The sequence below is a fragment of the Rhagoletis pomonella genome, unplaced genomic scaffold (assembly GCF_013731165.1).
Source record: "Rhagoletis pomonella isolate Grant_MI unplaced genomic scaffold, Rhpom_1.0 Rhpom_scaffold_00004, whole genome shotgun sequence".
Lineage (NCBI taxonomy): Eukaryota > Metazoa > Arthropoda > Insecta > Diptera > Tephritidae > Rhagoletis > Rhagoletis pomonella.
The window spans coordinates 43255819-43270438 of NW_023458558.1; positions in this window are offsets into that span (position 1 = coordinate 43255819).

A 14620-nucleotide genomic window follows, 5' to 3' on the forward strand; every position below is an offset into this window, starting at 1 on the left:
TGCTCATATAAAAGTATATAAAACTGTAATTTTATGGGTGTGCCGAACTACTTACAAACATATGTATGTATTCATGTTTGCGCGAATGCCTTCCTTTTACTAGAGTCTATACAAATTTAAGCGCTGGACAAGTGACAATGCTTTTCCGTTTCCGTATCGCGCAATGCTGCATATAAAAAATACGAAATATTTGATTCGAGAAGAAAAGAAAGTCTGGTTCTCTGCAATAATATCCTAAGCCTGCGGAATGAAATTAAAAAGGTGAAATATAGAATAAAAATTCCAATTTTTCAAAGCTTTAAAATACTTGTTCAGATCAAATTCGGGTTTAACTTAATGATTTTCTGGCGTGGGCGTTCGACAAATATGTACCAAACTCGGTATGATTATTGTGCTTGCCAGATAAAAGCAAAACGCTAAAAATTATTGAAATCGGACCCAAATTACGCTCACTTTTTATATAACGGTAAATTTCGGAAATGCTCGATATTTCGAAATGCTCGTTTTCTGAGCAAAAAATAAAACTCAAGAAATAATGATTAAACTTGATTTTTATAAGTGAGAATTAAAAAACTGAAATCAGTGCCGCTGAAGCTTTTCCGAGTAATAAGAAATATGTTGGTTTACTCCTTATGCATGAGGCATTTCTCTTTCAGTGTGATTTTTTGAGTTGAAATTTCAAAGATAATCGTTATTTGCGGTCCCTGGTAAATATAGATTCATTTAAATATTTGCCTTAGCATTTTAGAGACCCAACTTACATATCAAGTGGTTGTGAGTACTTACCAACCACGATAATTAAATTGAAACCCAAACACTTAAGGTGTGTTTCATTAGTAACTGGCTTAACACTCTTTATTTTTGCATAGGCAACGTACATACATATATGCTAATTTTGAAAACACTATTTCTGATGAGATAAATTGTAACATTTTAATTAAGCTAATGTTGGCATCCTATTTAACTTGCACTTACATAAGTATGTATATACCTACTATTTACATATATACGTGTATTTGTACGCAGTTACAGTTATGCGGCTGTACTGAATTCCGACCGTTGCGTACTCGTTCACGCACTCTGGACAACGTGAATAACCCATATGCTGGACGCAGTAACCAATCCGAGTGGAGCATTGGGTCACCGCCGAGGATGAGGCAGAACTCCTCAGACTTATTCGATTTAAGGGCTCACTGAAGTCTGCAGCGTCTGTATGTGGGGCTGGAAGCGGCTCACTTAAATACACGTTTATTCGGTTGAAGAACCATCTATCGCATCAATGGATTGTGGGTTGGACATGCGACACGTCTCGTAAAAACTGTATACCAATGAGAAAACTAGCATTGGAGCATTCATTTTAGGAAAATAGGAGTGGATATATGTGTATCTTAAAAAGTACCTCACCGGTCTTGACCTTTATTTAGCCTTATTATGCACCACCTTGAAAGCTTTTGTGATCCGGAAAAAACAGGCGCTCCACCCACGTCATGTAATTCAAAAACAAAGCTAGCTAGTGGGAGTGGTTTCTGTCCAATTTGAAAAATTTTCAAGCCGGTGCTTAAGGAGGCTAAGTTCGATGTGTATACCAAATGTGGTTATACATTAAAAAAAAAATGGAGGGTTTAGGAACGATAAGAAACCTAGTTTCGTATTGTACTCGACCTTGTCTACAACTTAAACTCAGCTTTGTTTCGGGTGTATTTCGTAATTTTTATTAGCGCCGTGTAATTTAAAGTATTTAGAATTTTGCTTTTTTTGCTGTGTTTCATGACATATATATAAATAAACTTATATAATACTAGGATTTTGTTTATTGTTGAATTGCGTTGCTTAATATTCAAAATACTTTCAATTATTTTGCACTCAAAATTTTTGGAATTAGTAGGCCGCTGCTTAAGCAGTTCCACTTCTAAAAAGGGGCCAAAAATGCTTGCATCTCTGATAAAACGTGTCAAGTACTACACCAGTAAATATAAGGCTTTCCGAGACTTCCTTTTTTAATTTCTATAAACGCTACCGCTACATTTCATAAATATGTTTTCTCTTCCTTTATAAGTATACTTCTATATATGTATGTATGTATGTACAAAGGTCCCCAAATCCCGGTGTTATTGGCAAATAATCCCGGTATTTCCGGGATTTGTAATTTGCGCTGATGGCAATAATAGAAACTCCTTTTCGTGACCAGTATTGGCTATATTTCTTTTTTTTATTTAACAATAAAATTTTTTATAAATGTCTAACTCATTATACGTATAACACCGTAGATAGTAAATTTTACACACAAAAATCAATATATTCGCGAAGCCATAGGCCAAATATAGTAAAATAGCGTTTTTAGTTTTTCATTCAGAGAAATGTGCTTAGAGAAGAAGTATTGACGCAGAAGGACTGGCAAGTATTGAAAATGTCCTTTTAAAATTTTATCCTTGAAATTTCACAATATTTTTTTTTGAAAAAATTATATGTTAGGGACTTATAGAAAAACCCGACAAAATCCTCGAATTTTGTCCACCTGTTTAAAAACGTATTGCATTGAATTCTTTAAATAATTTTTGGAATCAATCATATCTTTGAAATTACGATGTCCTTTAAAATGAATCCTGACGTCAGGGAGACAAAATAAAAACGCCACTTTAAATAAAAAAAGTAGGTTTCAAACCCATTTATTTATTATTTATTTTATGATAGGTTTGCATCTCAAACAATAGAATCGATTCGATTCGATTTCGAGACTAATTCCCGGCATTGTGATAACGACATCCCGAAAATCCCGGGATCGCAAAAGCGGAAAAATCCACATCCCTAATATATACACAGAGAAGTTTTGAATGAATTCGAGTCTAATATTCAGTATAATACATCTATTTCCACCAGAAGTATTAAAACTTAAGTTCCATGTAGAATTTTCATCTTTGTATTTGTTTGTTTCATTCAATTTCATGCGATATTTCGTAGTTAGAGGGAAAGTGCTGTCGACAAGACTTCATTTCAGTTAATTAAATAATTTTGTGGCTCATTTGTGTTGTAGGTATTTACCATGCTCTGTGTATTGAGGGAAGTCTTTGTCCTTGTCCTACTTCCCTACATCCTTTCAAATGCATTCGCTTAAATTTTACAAGTGGAGTGAGACCAACTAATTTCAATTTTAAAACCAAACATTGCCTTTCATTCGTAGTGTTTTAAATAGTTATTTTCCTGCAGATAGCAGATGTATCTTCAAATAAAATGGTAAGACGACAAAATTCATGTGAAAAAACAAAGTCCGAAATTTAATGCTCTCACCCCCTAGGTTTGTTCTAAATTAAAGAAATATACAAAAATTTCTTTATTCACATGAATCAAAATAATACTTATGGTTGTTTCGTTTCTGTTATAAGATGCCGCATTTTGATTGCCCCTTTCTCTTTTCGTGTTCGGATCTAAAATAAGAGAAAGGGTGAGAAAATTTTGTGTGCGCTTCTTAAAATGTCAAACACTTGTAAGGCAAAAAAGGCACATTTCCTGCCCTTTGAAGCTTTGTCAGAGGTGATGGTTCCCCTAAAAATCAGATAGTTGCCTTAAACGACAATATTATGAATTGCGTGATCTAGACAAGGACAAGGACAAGAAGGCAAAACATGCCCTTTTACAGGGTTGAGTGTAGAATCAAACACATTTTGCACCGGGGAAGGGCAATATTTTTTGGAAGAAACGAAATCATCATTAGAGAAATGAAATACAATTCTTGAAAATCAATATTTTTTCCGTTCAGGACACGTCCAATAATAATACCCAATTCTATAAAAATTTAATAAATGGGATAAACAAAAAATAGGAACAGGGCAGTTGAAAATAAAAACTTAAGAGAAAAGCTATTTTTAATAGATATTTATATTTATGCATCACTACATTATTTTATAAAAATTTAGTTGACGGTGTCGCTGATCTTTTCATCGTCACTTTTACTCCGAAAATAATTGAAAAGAGGATGAGATGTATGAAGAATGGGTGATACCAGTGGAAGTGAAAGATGCTTCTTCAAACGCATTAGCGGATTTCTCACCCTGAGATTCAGGGATCTCCCATCGAATCTCAGGGCTCAGGGTTTGCCACAAAACTCTCGGGAAAAATTCTCAGTTGTGTTTATTTAGTTACTTTTAAGGCTTTAGCCCAGGAGAGTCATGCTTGGTCGTAATTCTGCTCAATTCTGACAACCATGTGAAAGAGATATTTCTTCTATGCAGGTCCACACAAAATTTGTAGTTCACAAACGTAACGTATAGCTCTAATATGCACCGTGCCTAATACATTTTTTTTGTTGATCACGGTTTGCAGTTTCTTCCGTATAAACATGAATGTCTTATGGAGGAAAAACTGTTCGCATAAACTAAAACAATCAAGGCCAGTTTTTATGAATTGAAATGATTATATGAAAAAAACGCAAACACCGGCAAAAAAATTGTTAAAACTAATCGCGATTTTCTAAATTTTGATGAAAGTTTGCTGAATCTCTCTAAATTCTGTATAAAATTTCAAATTTATGGTTTTGTCTAAAGCATACACCATATTTTTATTAAAAAATAATAAAAACGAAAATGGCCTTGAGAAACACTGTAAATATTAAACTAGTAATTTAGTAAACTTCAACTCTCATATAAAAAAAAATATATATATATATATATCTCATGATCCGCTGATCGGATCTTAACCAGATTAGTATGGGACCACCTCTGAGACACTACCTTTCCGATGCAAAAAGAATTATCGAAATCGGTTGACGTGGTCCAAAGTTATGCGGTAACATACATAAAAAAAAAAAAATATATATTCCGACGAACTGATAACCTCCTCCTTTTTTGGAAGTCGGTTAAAAAACAACACTATTTATCCACTTTTGTCCACCAGTACGTATGTAGGTACATGGCGTATGAGTTACTCAGACGAGATGAGAATGTTACTCATACGCCATGTATTTATGAATGTACGAATGTATGTTCGATTTAACTTTTCCGTGGTAAATGGTAGTTTCGTAGAACCCTCGAATATAAAGTTTTAAGCGAATTTAGTCGATTTTAATTTTTTGGCCGCAATTCTGGGTCCGCAATTTTGCCTTTTTTAATTTGTTACTTTGCATTTTAAAGTATTTGTAAGTATTTTAAGCCCCATTAGAACTCTTTTCATCAAAACAAATTTTGGCCCATTCCGTCTCTCGTTGAGTTAGAATACCATATACATACATATATATACATTCATATGAACCTATGTAAATACATTAGTAATAATGAAATATCTACGCAATTCGCACTGTACTCTTTGATACGCTCTATCCCAAGTTTCTTTTAAACATTTTTCTACATGCACTGCTTCTTCCCCTATTTATTCTCTTTCATCGCCTCATTATCCCAGGCATCTGCATGTTTCTATTGTCTTTCGTATTGTTTTAGCTTTAATTTTTTACGCAAAATGTTGTTGACAATTGTTCTTGATGGTTCAACAGCAAATCAAGCAAGAAGACAACAACATGTAGTTAAACAATGACATTCACAACGATACAGCTAGACATGAATTGCAAACACTAAGCTGAGTTTGGTTCACTGCAAGTGCATCTGCGAATCCATTATGGAGCTCGACGTGAATGAGTAAGTATTTAGGATTTGGGTAAGGTGGTATGTAGTCCATATGTATCTAGGTACATGCAAACATCTATGGTACATATTTTGGATTTCAAGCATATTTTTTATAACATGTGACACACTTAGTGATGTAGAATTAACACTGTATGTATGTATATATAAAAATTATATGTTGCCTTTGACGGTATTGGAACCAGAGACTGCTGGAAGCCAAGGAATAACAGCAAACATTTCGACACGGTTAGCTACAGGCAGACATGGAAATATGTTTTCAAATGTTCGACTTGAATCTCATTTCTTACAGTCGGGGTATTTACTATGAAAAAATTAAGCAATAATTTTGTTGAAAGAACCACGCTACTTTTGTCTCAGTTTATGTTTTTTTTTGTATTGCATTTTGTGGAACATCAGCATACCGTTGACTTAAGAACTCTCTCCTTTATTTTCCTTATTGCATGCCTACCATCATGAATTTTATCGTCCTCCCATTTAGTAAATGAACAACACATGTGCTTTAAATGCGAATGCAACGTTTTAATATTGTATTTTTTTCATATTATTAAGTATACATGTATGCACATTAGGGTGTTCCAAAAACATTAAAGTCGGAATTGTAAAGCTCTCACCCCCTAGGATTGTGCTACATCGAAAAAAGAATACGCCTATTGTTTTATTCTGAAATCAAAAAATATTTAGTGGTCGCTCAAAGCGCTCAAAGTTTTCCATGCATTTTTATATAAGAAAAAAAAGAACATCTTTTCGTAGAAATGTTATAGCATTCTTGAATTGCAATATTTTTCCATCAAAAAGCTCTGGTTATTTCACGAAGAATTTCAGTAAGAATACCCAATTATTTATTTAACCATTTTTAATACAATCGATTTTTGTTTTGTCCTCCCATTGCATTTTTCGGGGTTTTTGTGGGTTTCTGGCGGACCTATAAATTATAGTTGCGATGAAAAATGGTTAAATAGACGATTGGGTATTATTACTGGAAATCTGTTGCAGAGAAACAGAGTTTTTCGATGAAAAAATACTATTTTTTAAGAATTCTATACCATTTATACTAAACGTCGTTTTTCCCCCATATAAAAACACATGGAAAACTTTGAGCGCTTTGAGCGACCTGTAAATATTTTTATTTGATTTAAAAAACAAACAGGGCTATACTTTATTTCGGTATAGAACAATCCTAGGGAGTGAGAGCATAAAATGAAGAAATGTGGAAAAGTCGGCGCACGGCCACGACCATGGCTCTTGTGTTGGAATTAGAAAATGTTATCCGATTTTAATGAAATTCTGAATAAATGCTGATATTAACCAGAAAAGGATAAATCTGAAAGAAATATATATATGGATTTTGATGAAATTTGGTTTACCATGCTTCTTTACTCCAAAAATTTAAAATTTGAAAGATAATGAAGAGCTTGTTACTTTGTGCGTCCACCTCCAACAAAAGGTTTATAGCTACAAGTACTAAATTTTAAAAATGTTTGGGAAAATCAACCAAGGACTCGGAGCAAATGTATTTCCTCTGCGGTATTTTATTTCGCTCCGAGCTCCACTCCCAATAGAAACTTATTTTTTTCATCGATGTGCAAAGTTAGAAGTGCTAACCACTGAGCTACGCACACTCCGTAAAACTTGATGCGGGTTCGATGCCTGCTGAAGGCTAGAAAAATAAGTCTGATATACATTCTGCCGCTTAGAATTTGTTGTTTTTTCCAGTTTTCCTAACAAATTTTTTTTTTATTTATTTATTTAATTCCTTATGTAGTACATATCTAGCGCTAACCGCCAAAAAGTTAGCTTACAATTTTTATTTTACTTTTGACGAAGAATATAGATATGCACATACGTAGAGCTATATACATATTTCATCGAAATGTATTTCGTCTTGAAAATAAAATGGTAGATAATAATCCAGCAAGCAAAAAATCCGAAAATGGACCCGAAAACGGGGAAAAGAGTGGGTGAAATGCGGATTTTTGTCCGTTTACCGATTCCATTTTCGGATACTTTATGAACAATCCATTTTTCAACTAAAGTGTACAGATAGGAACCGCAATTGTTTTGAAATTATACCTACGTTTTTGGCAGTTTTTCTGAAATTTTTCTTATTTGCAAACGCAATTCCAAATGCAAATCCAAGACCATTTCCACAGTATCCGGAACAGGCCTATTGTTTTTTCCTCGCCGTTCAAATTGACGTGCCAATTTTCCCTGACTGCTAGGCATTGTGCAATGAAGAGTTTTGCCAAGTAAAAATTGAAGGACAATTTAATTAACATGCTTATTTTTAGTGACAAAAAACGACAACAACGTCAATACCAATTACAACAATATCCTTCTGGGAATTGCAAAAAATATTTTAACCCCAAACTAATAAATAAATGATAAAAGACTACAAGCAAATGCGAGCCAACTCGAGGCAGCAGTGAATGAATGTCGATAGATTTTTGTCCCGTTTATTTTTACTCAAAGCTCACTTAGTCTAGACTTAATTTAACTTAATTTTTGGCCAACCTGTTGTATGAGAAACTGTGTTGGCGATTAATTAAAACTTAACTTAGCTTAAGAAAATTAAGATTCTGTAGGTCTTAGATTCTTAAATTACGGCCTTACGGAAATTGAGAGAGGGGTGAGAATCAGGCTTGCCACATTTTCGTTTATATATTTAATAAAAAATACAAGTGAACGCTAAAATTTTTTGTTGCATGAATTACTTTGATGTGGCATTACAAGCGGCGAATTTTCATTCAGCTGCAGAAGAAAATACAAAAACAAAATAGGTTGAGTCGTCTTTCACTGTTTCTTACGGTAAGTTAAGTTAAGTTCAGTTTAGACTAACTGAGCTTTTAGTCAACGCTTCTTTTGCTTGTTTTGTTGTGTTTGTTGCAACTGAGCCCCAAAGTGAGCAACAGTGATGTTGTTGTAAGCCAATTAAGTCGATCGATTTTTGTCCGCAAATATTTTGTGATGTTCTTGTCAGCCAACTGAGCCAATTGAGTTATGGCATGAGCACCCCTGTTTTATACAAAAAAAGCTGACCTAAGGCAAGCTGAACTTTTGCCATCGAAAACGGATCGAGTGGAGGGAAGCGTCACCATTTAACTGAATGTTAAAAGTGTTTAATAAATTCGCGAATTATAAATATCTACACCTTCTTCCAATTCCATTTTATGTGGCATATACCTACCTATGTTGCATATACATACCTATGTACATATCAGAGTCTTTTTCTTCAGCTCTACAATAATAATTCAATAAATTCAAATTCGCACTGGAAGAAAAATTAATTTAAACAAATTTTTTTCTTGCATCTTTTCATGCCTGCAAATATCAAATTATCGAAAATTGTTTTTGATTTGGGTTTGTTGGATATTTTGCTATGAATCTGCGTAATAGGATTTTTCTCAATTCGCTAGCCCGTTGTTACTATTTTTGGCCGCTGTAGTTTCATTGTGGGTCGTGCCGTATTGCATCTGTCTGTATTCGTTTTTATACATTTTATTGCTATTCTGTGAATTTTTTGGGAAGCCGACCCAACGTAAGTAAGTCTTCAGTATTTGGCTACGAAAAAGCGAAAAATGAATATTTTTTCCTTCTTCTTTTAAATTCTTTTCGATATTCTCTTTTGCAAAACAATAACTTTTCTTAAATGGCTTTGGTCAATGGCTGACGATATCCGTATGTTGCAGAAAAAGTCCACGAAAAATTAAAAAAAAAAGTAATATCAAAAGCATTCCTGTAGTCGCCATTAAAGTCAGTGAAAGTCTGGAAGTGATATATAAGGCAACAAATGTGTGGCTCGTAAATAAGATAAGTGCGATACTTCAAGGCTCAAACTGTTGCATGTAGCATGCAATGTTAAAGTGCCTTTGCCTCAGCTGTGCTCCAATGATGCTATAAAAGTGGAAAGTGGCGATGTGTGGAGGTAGGAAAATGTTCATGTCTAGCCGTAAATATATTTATAAATGTGTATGTTTCTATCTGTTCATTTATAAACTTTTATGGAAATATCCAAATAATATTACATATATGTAAATGTGAATGTTTGTATATTTGGGAGTGTGTGGGTTTCGATATTTGCTACTCAATCGTGAGAAAATGACTGAACGGATTTGTATGAAATTTTGCACACAGATAGTTAATAACCTGGATTAAATAAAAGGTTACTTTTGTTTAGAAAGAGTTGCCACCTTTAAAAAAAGGCCAAAATCAATTAATAGCTTAAATCAAATATTGCAATACTTTTTTAAAACGAAAAAAAAAATTCAAGAGAATTTAGTTTCGAAACCATTTTTGCTCACAGATAGTTTATGACATATATTTGAAAAGTACGCTTATTTGACACACTTACCGGAAGACTTTCCTAGCCTGGTCATAGACTGAAAATAATTTCAATAAATCATAAAAGAGGCGTGGCCCCAAACATACAAATTGGAATTTTCATACTGCACTAGCTGGACTCATGTGCGCGAAACTTCCCCTTTCCCATTTCGACAACTGGTATTCAATAGAGAAATCATACCAGTTCATCATGGACTATAATTATACCAGTTATTTGCGGTGAAATGCCAAACCAGCCAGTTCATTAACAAGTATGTATTAGAACGAGCGCTTACCATTTCGACGATTTCGAACATCTGTCTTTGAATTGCCAAAACCAAAACAAAAATGCAGTTATGTAATTGGTTTCCTCTCAAATGTCGGCTGTGGCGACGAGTGAAATGAATTAGCTGTCTATTCCGTCACTGGTATGATGCTATTAGTATTTCTACTGGTAGGGTGATGTTGCAGGAGCGGCAATTGATATCTGGTGTTTGTTGTTAGGCGCACACGCTATTCTTTTGGAGATTTCTAGCGATCAGAATTAGCGATAGCCAATTCTGGAATACGGCTGCTAGTAGCACTCTAATTCACAACTTTAGCAGCTTTCCCTGCAGGGTACTTACTCTAACATATATCTCTGAGAGATGTCTGGCCACCTGGGTATATTGCGTTGAAAATGTGACAAAATAGCAATAAATGGTACGACCAATCACATCCTCGCCAGTAAAGGAAAATATTTAAGTGATCACACAGCTCAATTAGCTAATGAACGTTGGACAAATCAGCTAGAATTTTTGGCCTTCATATAGAATAAAACGCACATTTTAAATTTTCTTATAAGAAGTTTTACGGATAAATTTTAAATGACTTACATGACGTCAGACTAGTTGCTGATTTACCGTAACGTCGTCATAGAGCTGGGATCACAAAAGCAGATTACGCTAGACCATCGGAGAATTTCATAGGGTCAACAAAGTGGTTTGTACGCGAGTGAGCTCATTACACCGAAAGGGGAGGGATGGGTACTGTTATCCAGTCGTTTCGACCTAAAATAAGACTTTTTACTTTACAAACCATGTTTGCTTTTTTGTTTAAAGCCCAGCGGGCAATTGCTAGTTATCTAATAAAAAAATCCTCTTCTCTTTCAATTTGCGTTTACTTGGCATATCTTCTACTGCTGTGAAATTTACACCTCAAGCGGCAAATTATTCTTACCTCCTATAATAATCTCAGCAATTACGAGCACTTAAGTATTTGTATGCGTATGCGTGAAATAGAAATGATTGTGGTAAGTAATAGCAAATGTTACATCATGTATACACTTATATGTATATAGCATATTCCTTAGATATGTATGTAAATAAGTACGCAGACGTGGTATTAATTGAATTGCGCAAGGCATCAACTACACACATACATCCCTTGATGAAAACAGGAAATAATCAAGTTGGAAAAAACGTTCGTTTAATTTCCTATACTCGTAGCCTTTTACCTATCGCAAGGAACAGAAGCAAAAGCGGAAAATTGTATGTTGCATCAAATCGTCAAACCTATTTTAGAAATCGTTTTCTCTCTTATTAGCGACCGCAAAAAATCTATTTCTTGCACTGTGAAACTAAAATGTGCAAACGATTGATAAATTCGTAGACACTCTTGAAGGCAAACTTCGCAATGGTCATTGGGTTGTACGAATCAGTTGTACTCCGCTTTTCAGAGTTTCAGCACTTTATTCAGCTAAAAGCTGCATAATTCGACGTAAGCGCTGAAAGCCGTAATGCATAAAAAGCTTTCTACCCTAATTACAATTTCCTAAAAAGCGAAAAAGCAACAGGGCAAGTGAGGAGATGGCGCACTCCGGCAGGATGCCAACTGGAGAGAAAAAAATGCTTAATGCTTAAGTAAGTCGTGGTGCTAAGTTTGAAAACATATCCAGCGTTCTAAAGAACTAAAAAAAGTCGAATTTTTACAGTGACTAGCACTGTAGGGAAAATTTCAAGTTTTGAAATAACACAAAAACACGTCGAAACACGCAATCTTAATATTGGATTGTAGATTATCGATATGTATACCATTTGCCCATTTCAGGTCATTTTTGCAAGATATTTAAATTTTGTGATGAAAAAAATCAAACATTAACAAGGAAAAAATTCAAAATGTAACAAATATACTGTAATCTGCATCTTTTGTTGCATCTGTAGTAAAGCCTGTTCTTTTGTTAAAAAAAGGTACTATGGATGAAAATCGATGGATAAATAAAAAAGTTTTGAATGGTCAAATGAAAATGTGTAATATTTTTTTATGAAATAGGAAAAAATAATGTCACTCATACGCCATGTCGTACCTCGCCGTACGTGTGTATAAGTTAAAACTTGTGTAATACCTTATAAATGGATCTTGGTACTCCTTATTCTAAGGATGTCATCCGTAGGTGAATTAAAAGATATTGTGTTTTTGCCAATTCAGAGCCCGCGCTCTAAACAATCCGGTGCATATACGAAACAAAAGACAATTGTAAGAACCTGATGTGAATTCTATTTAAAAGATATGTATATGTACATATCGTCACCTGAAATGCAAAAACGATACGTATGTCCTGCCCAGCGATTTGATAACCAAAGAAGCTTACTTGACTAATGTCTCAAACCTCAGAAAATCATATGATTTGTCTCCCATGTACGTCGTAAGCGGCTAACGAAATGAATTTTCTATTTGTTGTTGTTGTCAGTACACCTGACTACCAATGCGTCATTTGTTGTCATACTTATCGATTTGCCAATTGTTGCATACCTACAACTGCAAGAAAATAAATATAATTTGCATACATACATAGCTACACATACATATGTATGTAAGTATGTACATATATGCAAACAGCCACCTGAATTCCAGCACAGATTCGAAGGCTACATCAAGCAATGCAAAGAAAATCGCGGCACTCGGTAGCAGCGGGGTAAAGCAAATTTTGCAGCTCCTAGCTGCGCTTGATAATCGCTACGCTTGTATGTGTGCAACGCGTTGCTGCAACAAATTGACGGGCGCAACAATTGAATTTACGCAAGATGCTACACCAACACCAGCGGCAAAACAGCAAAAACAACAAGAGTACATATGTACACCTACATGCATTTTAGACGTAGTTAAATAAGGCACTTGCTGGAAAAACTTGCAAAACTTTCTTGCTCCAAGTGTATAGCAGTGTGAACAAATGTGCCCGTTAAACGGCGTCAACGTCGCACCGTTGCAGCAAAACACTAACACGAACACCAACACAAAAAGATTTTCAATATGTAGTAGTAACAATTACCGCTTACATAAGAAACGCAAGAATGGATAAGCGGTTAGAGAGCGGATTAAACGAGGGACGACGACGGCAAAACAGGTGAAAAGAATAACAGTGTATATTGGCGAAAGCAACAGCACGAAAGTGTGCAATGAACAGTTAGTTGGTTGCAATATCAATGCCAACAATAAATATCCTTCCACAGAACACGTGCGTACAATCAAAACATTACCCATACCTGCTTACAGCGGCGGCAGCAGAATGCTGTCAGTGGCAGTACGAAATGGGCGGCATCGCCACTATACCACTATACCACCATACCTAAACACACACACACACACACACACGCTTCGCGGATGCCGAATGTGCACTTCGAGCGCATGCGTAGTATGTTTTCGAATTCACAAATCACGTATACGATATTAACCAGCATAGCGAACTACTTACTACATTCGCAAAAATATCAGTAGGATTTCAAAAAGAAAGTCCTAAGCCTGCACTTGCAGTAGCTAAAAGCCAACAGCCAACAGCCAGCAGTCAACAGTTGTACGCAATTTTCCCACAATCCATTCCGTCATTCGTACGCATTCGTTCGCCAGCGGTTTGCTGTGGTTTGTGCCTAATAGCCAGGTGTCCTTTAGGTGCTGGCACATTGCACAGTTCACGCTCGTCAGTTGGGCTGTACGCACGTATTCGCTTCTGCAGCTCTTTTGGTGTAACTTACTGCTTTGTTTGGATCAAAAATAAGTCTCTTTTTGAAACCTTTGAAAGTTTCAATGTTGTGTTTGTAATAAAATACTTATGTACATACGTATATGTAAATAAAGATATGATTGCAGCAGCCTAAGCAAATGTGGGCTTACGCCACTTGAGTGGCGTTAGGCGGATTTGTGTTGCCCAAAGAAACGGAACGCGCGGTTCGGACGCTTAAATTGACGATTGTGAATTTAAACTAAAATTAAATGTGATTGTGAAACAATAATATACATATACAAGTACTTATAAAAAAAAAAATAGTTAAAAATTAAAAAGAGACAAAACCAAAAAATTAATAAAGAAATGTAGAAAAATTACCAAATACATACTTAGATATGAGTATGTAACTTCTGTAAACCGAGACTCGAAATAATGGTTGATAAGAAAACAAAATGTAAGAATAATAAAAAAAAACAAAAGAATTCAAATTAAATATTTCGCATCAAAATTTCTTTAGTCAAATAAATCAAATATTTTTCGACGAAAATTTTATTTTATTTTTCATGTTTTTTTTTGCCCTAGAATGATGACACAGTGCTACAAAATCACAAAAATTGAACGAACTTTTTATGTGACCTAGTAGAGGTCGTAGATCTGGTCGAACAGTTCACAAAAATGTGTTAGAAAATTTCCT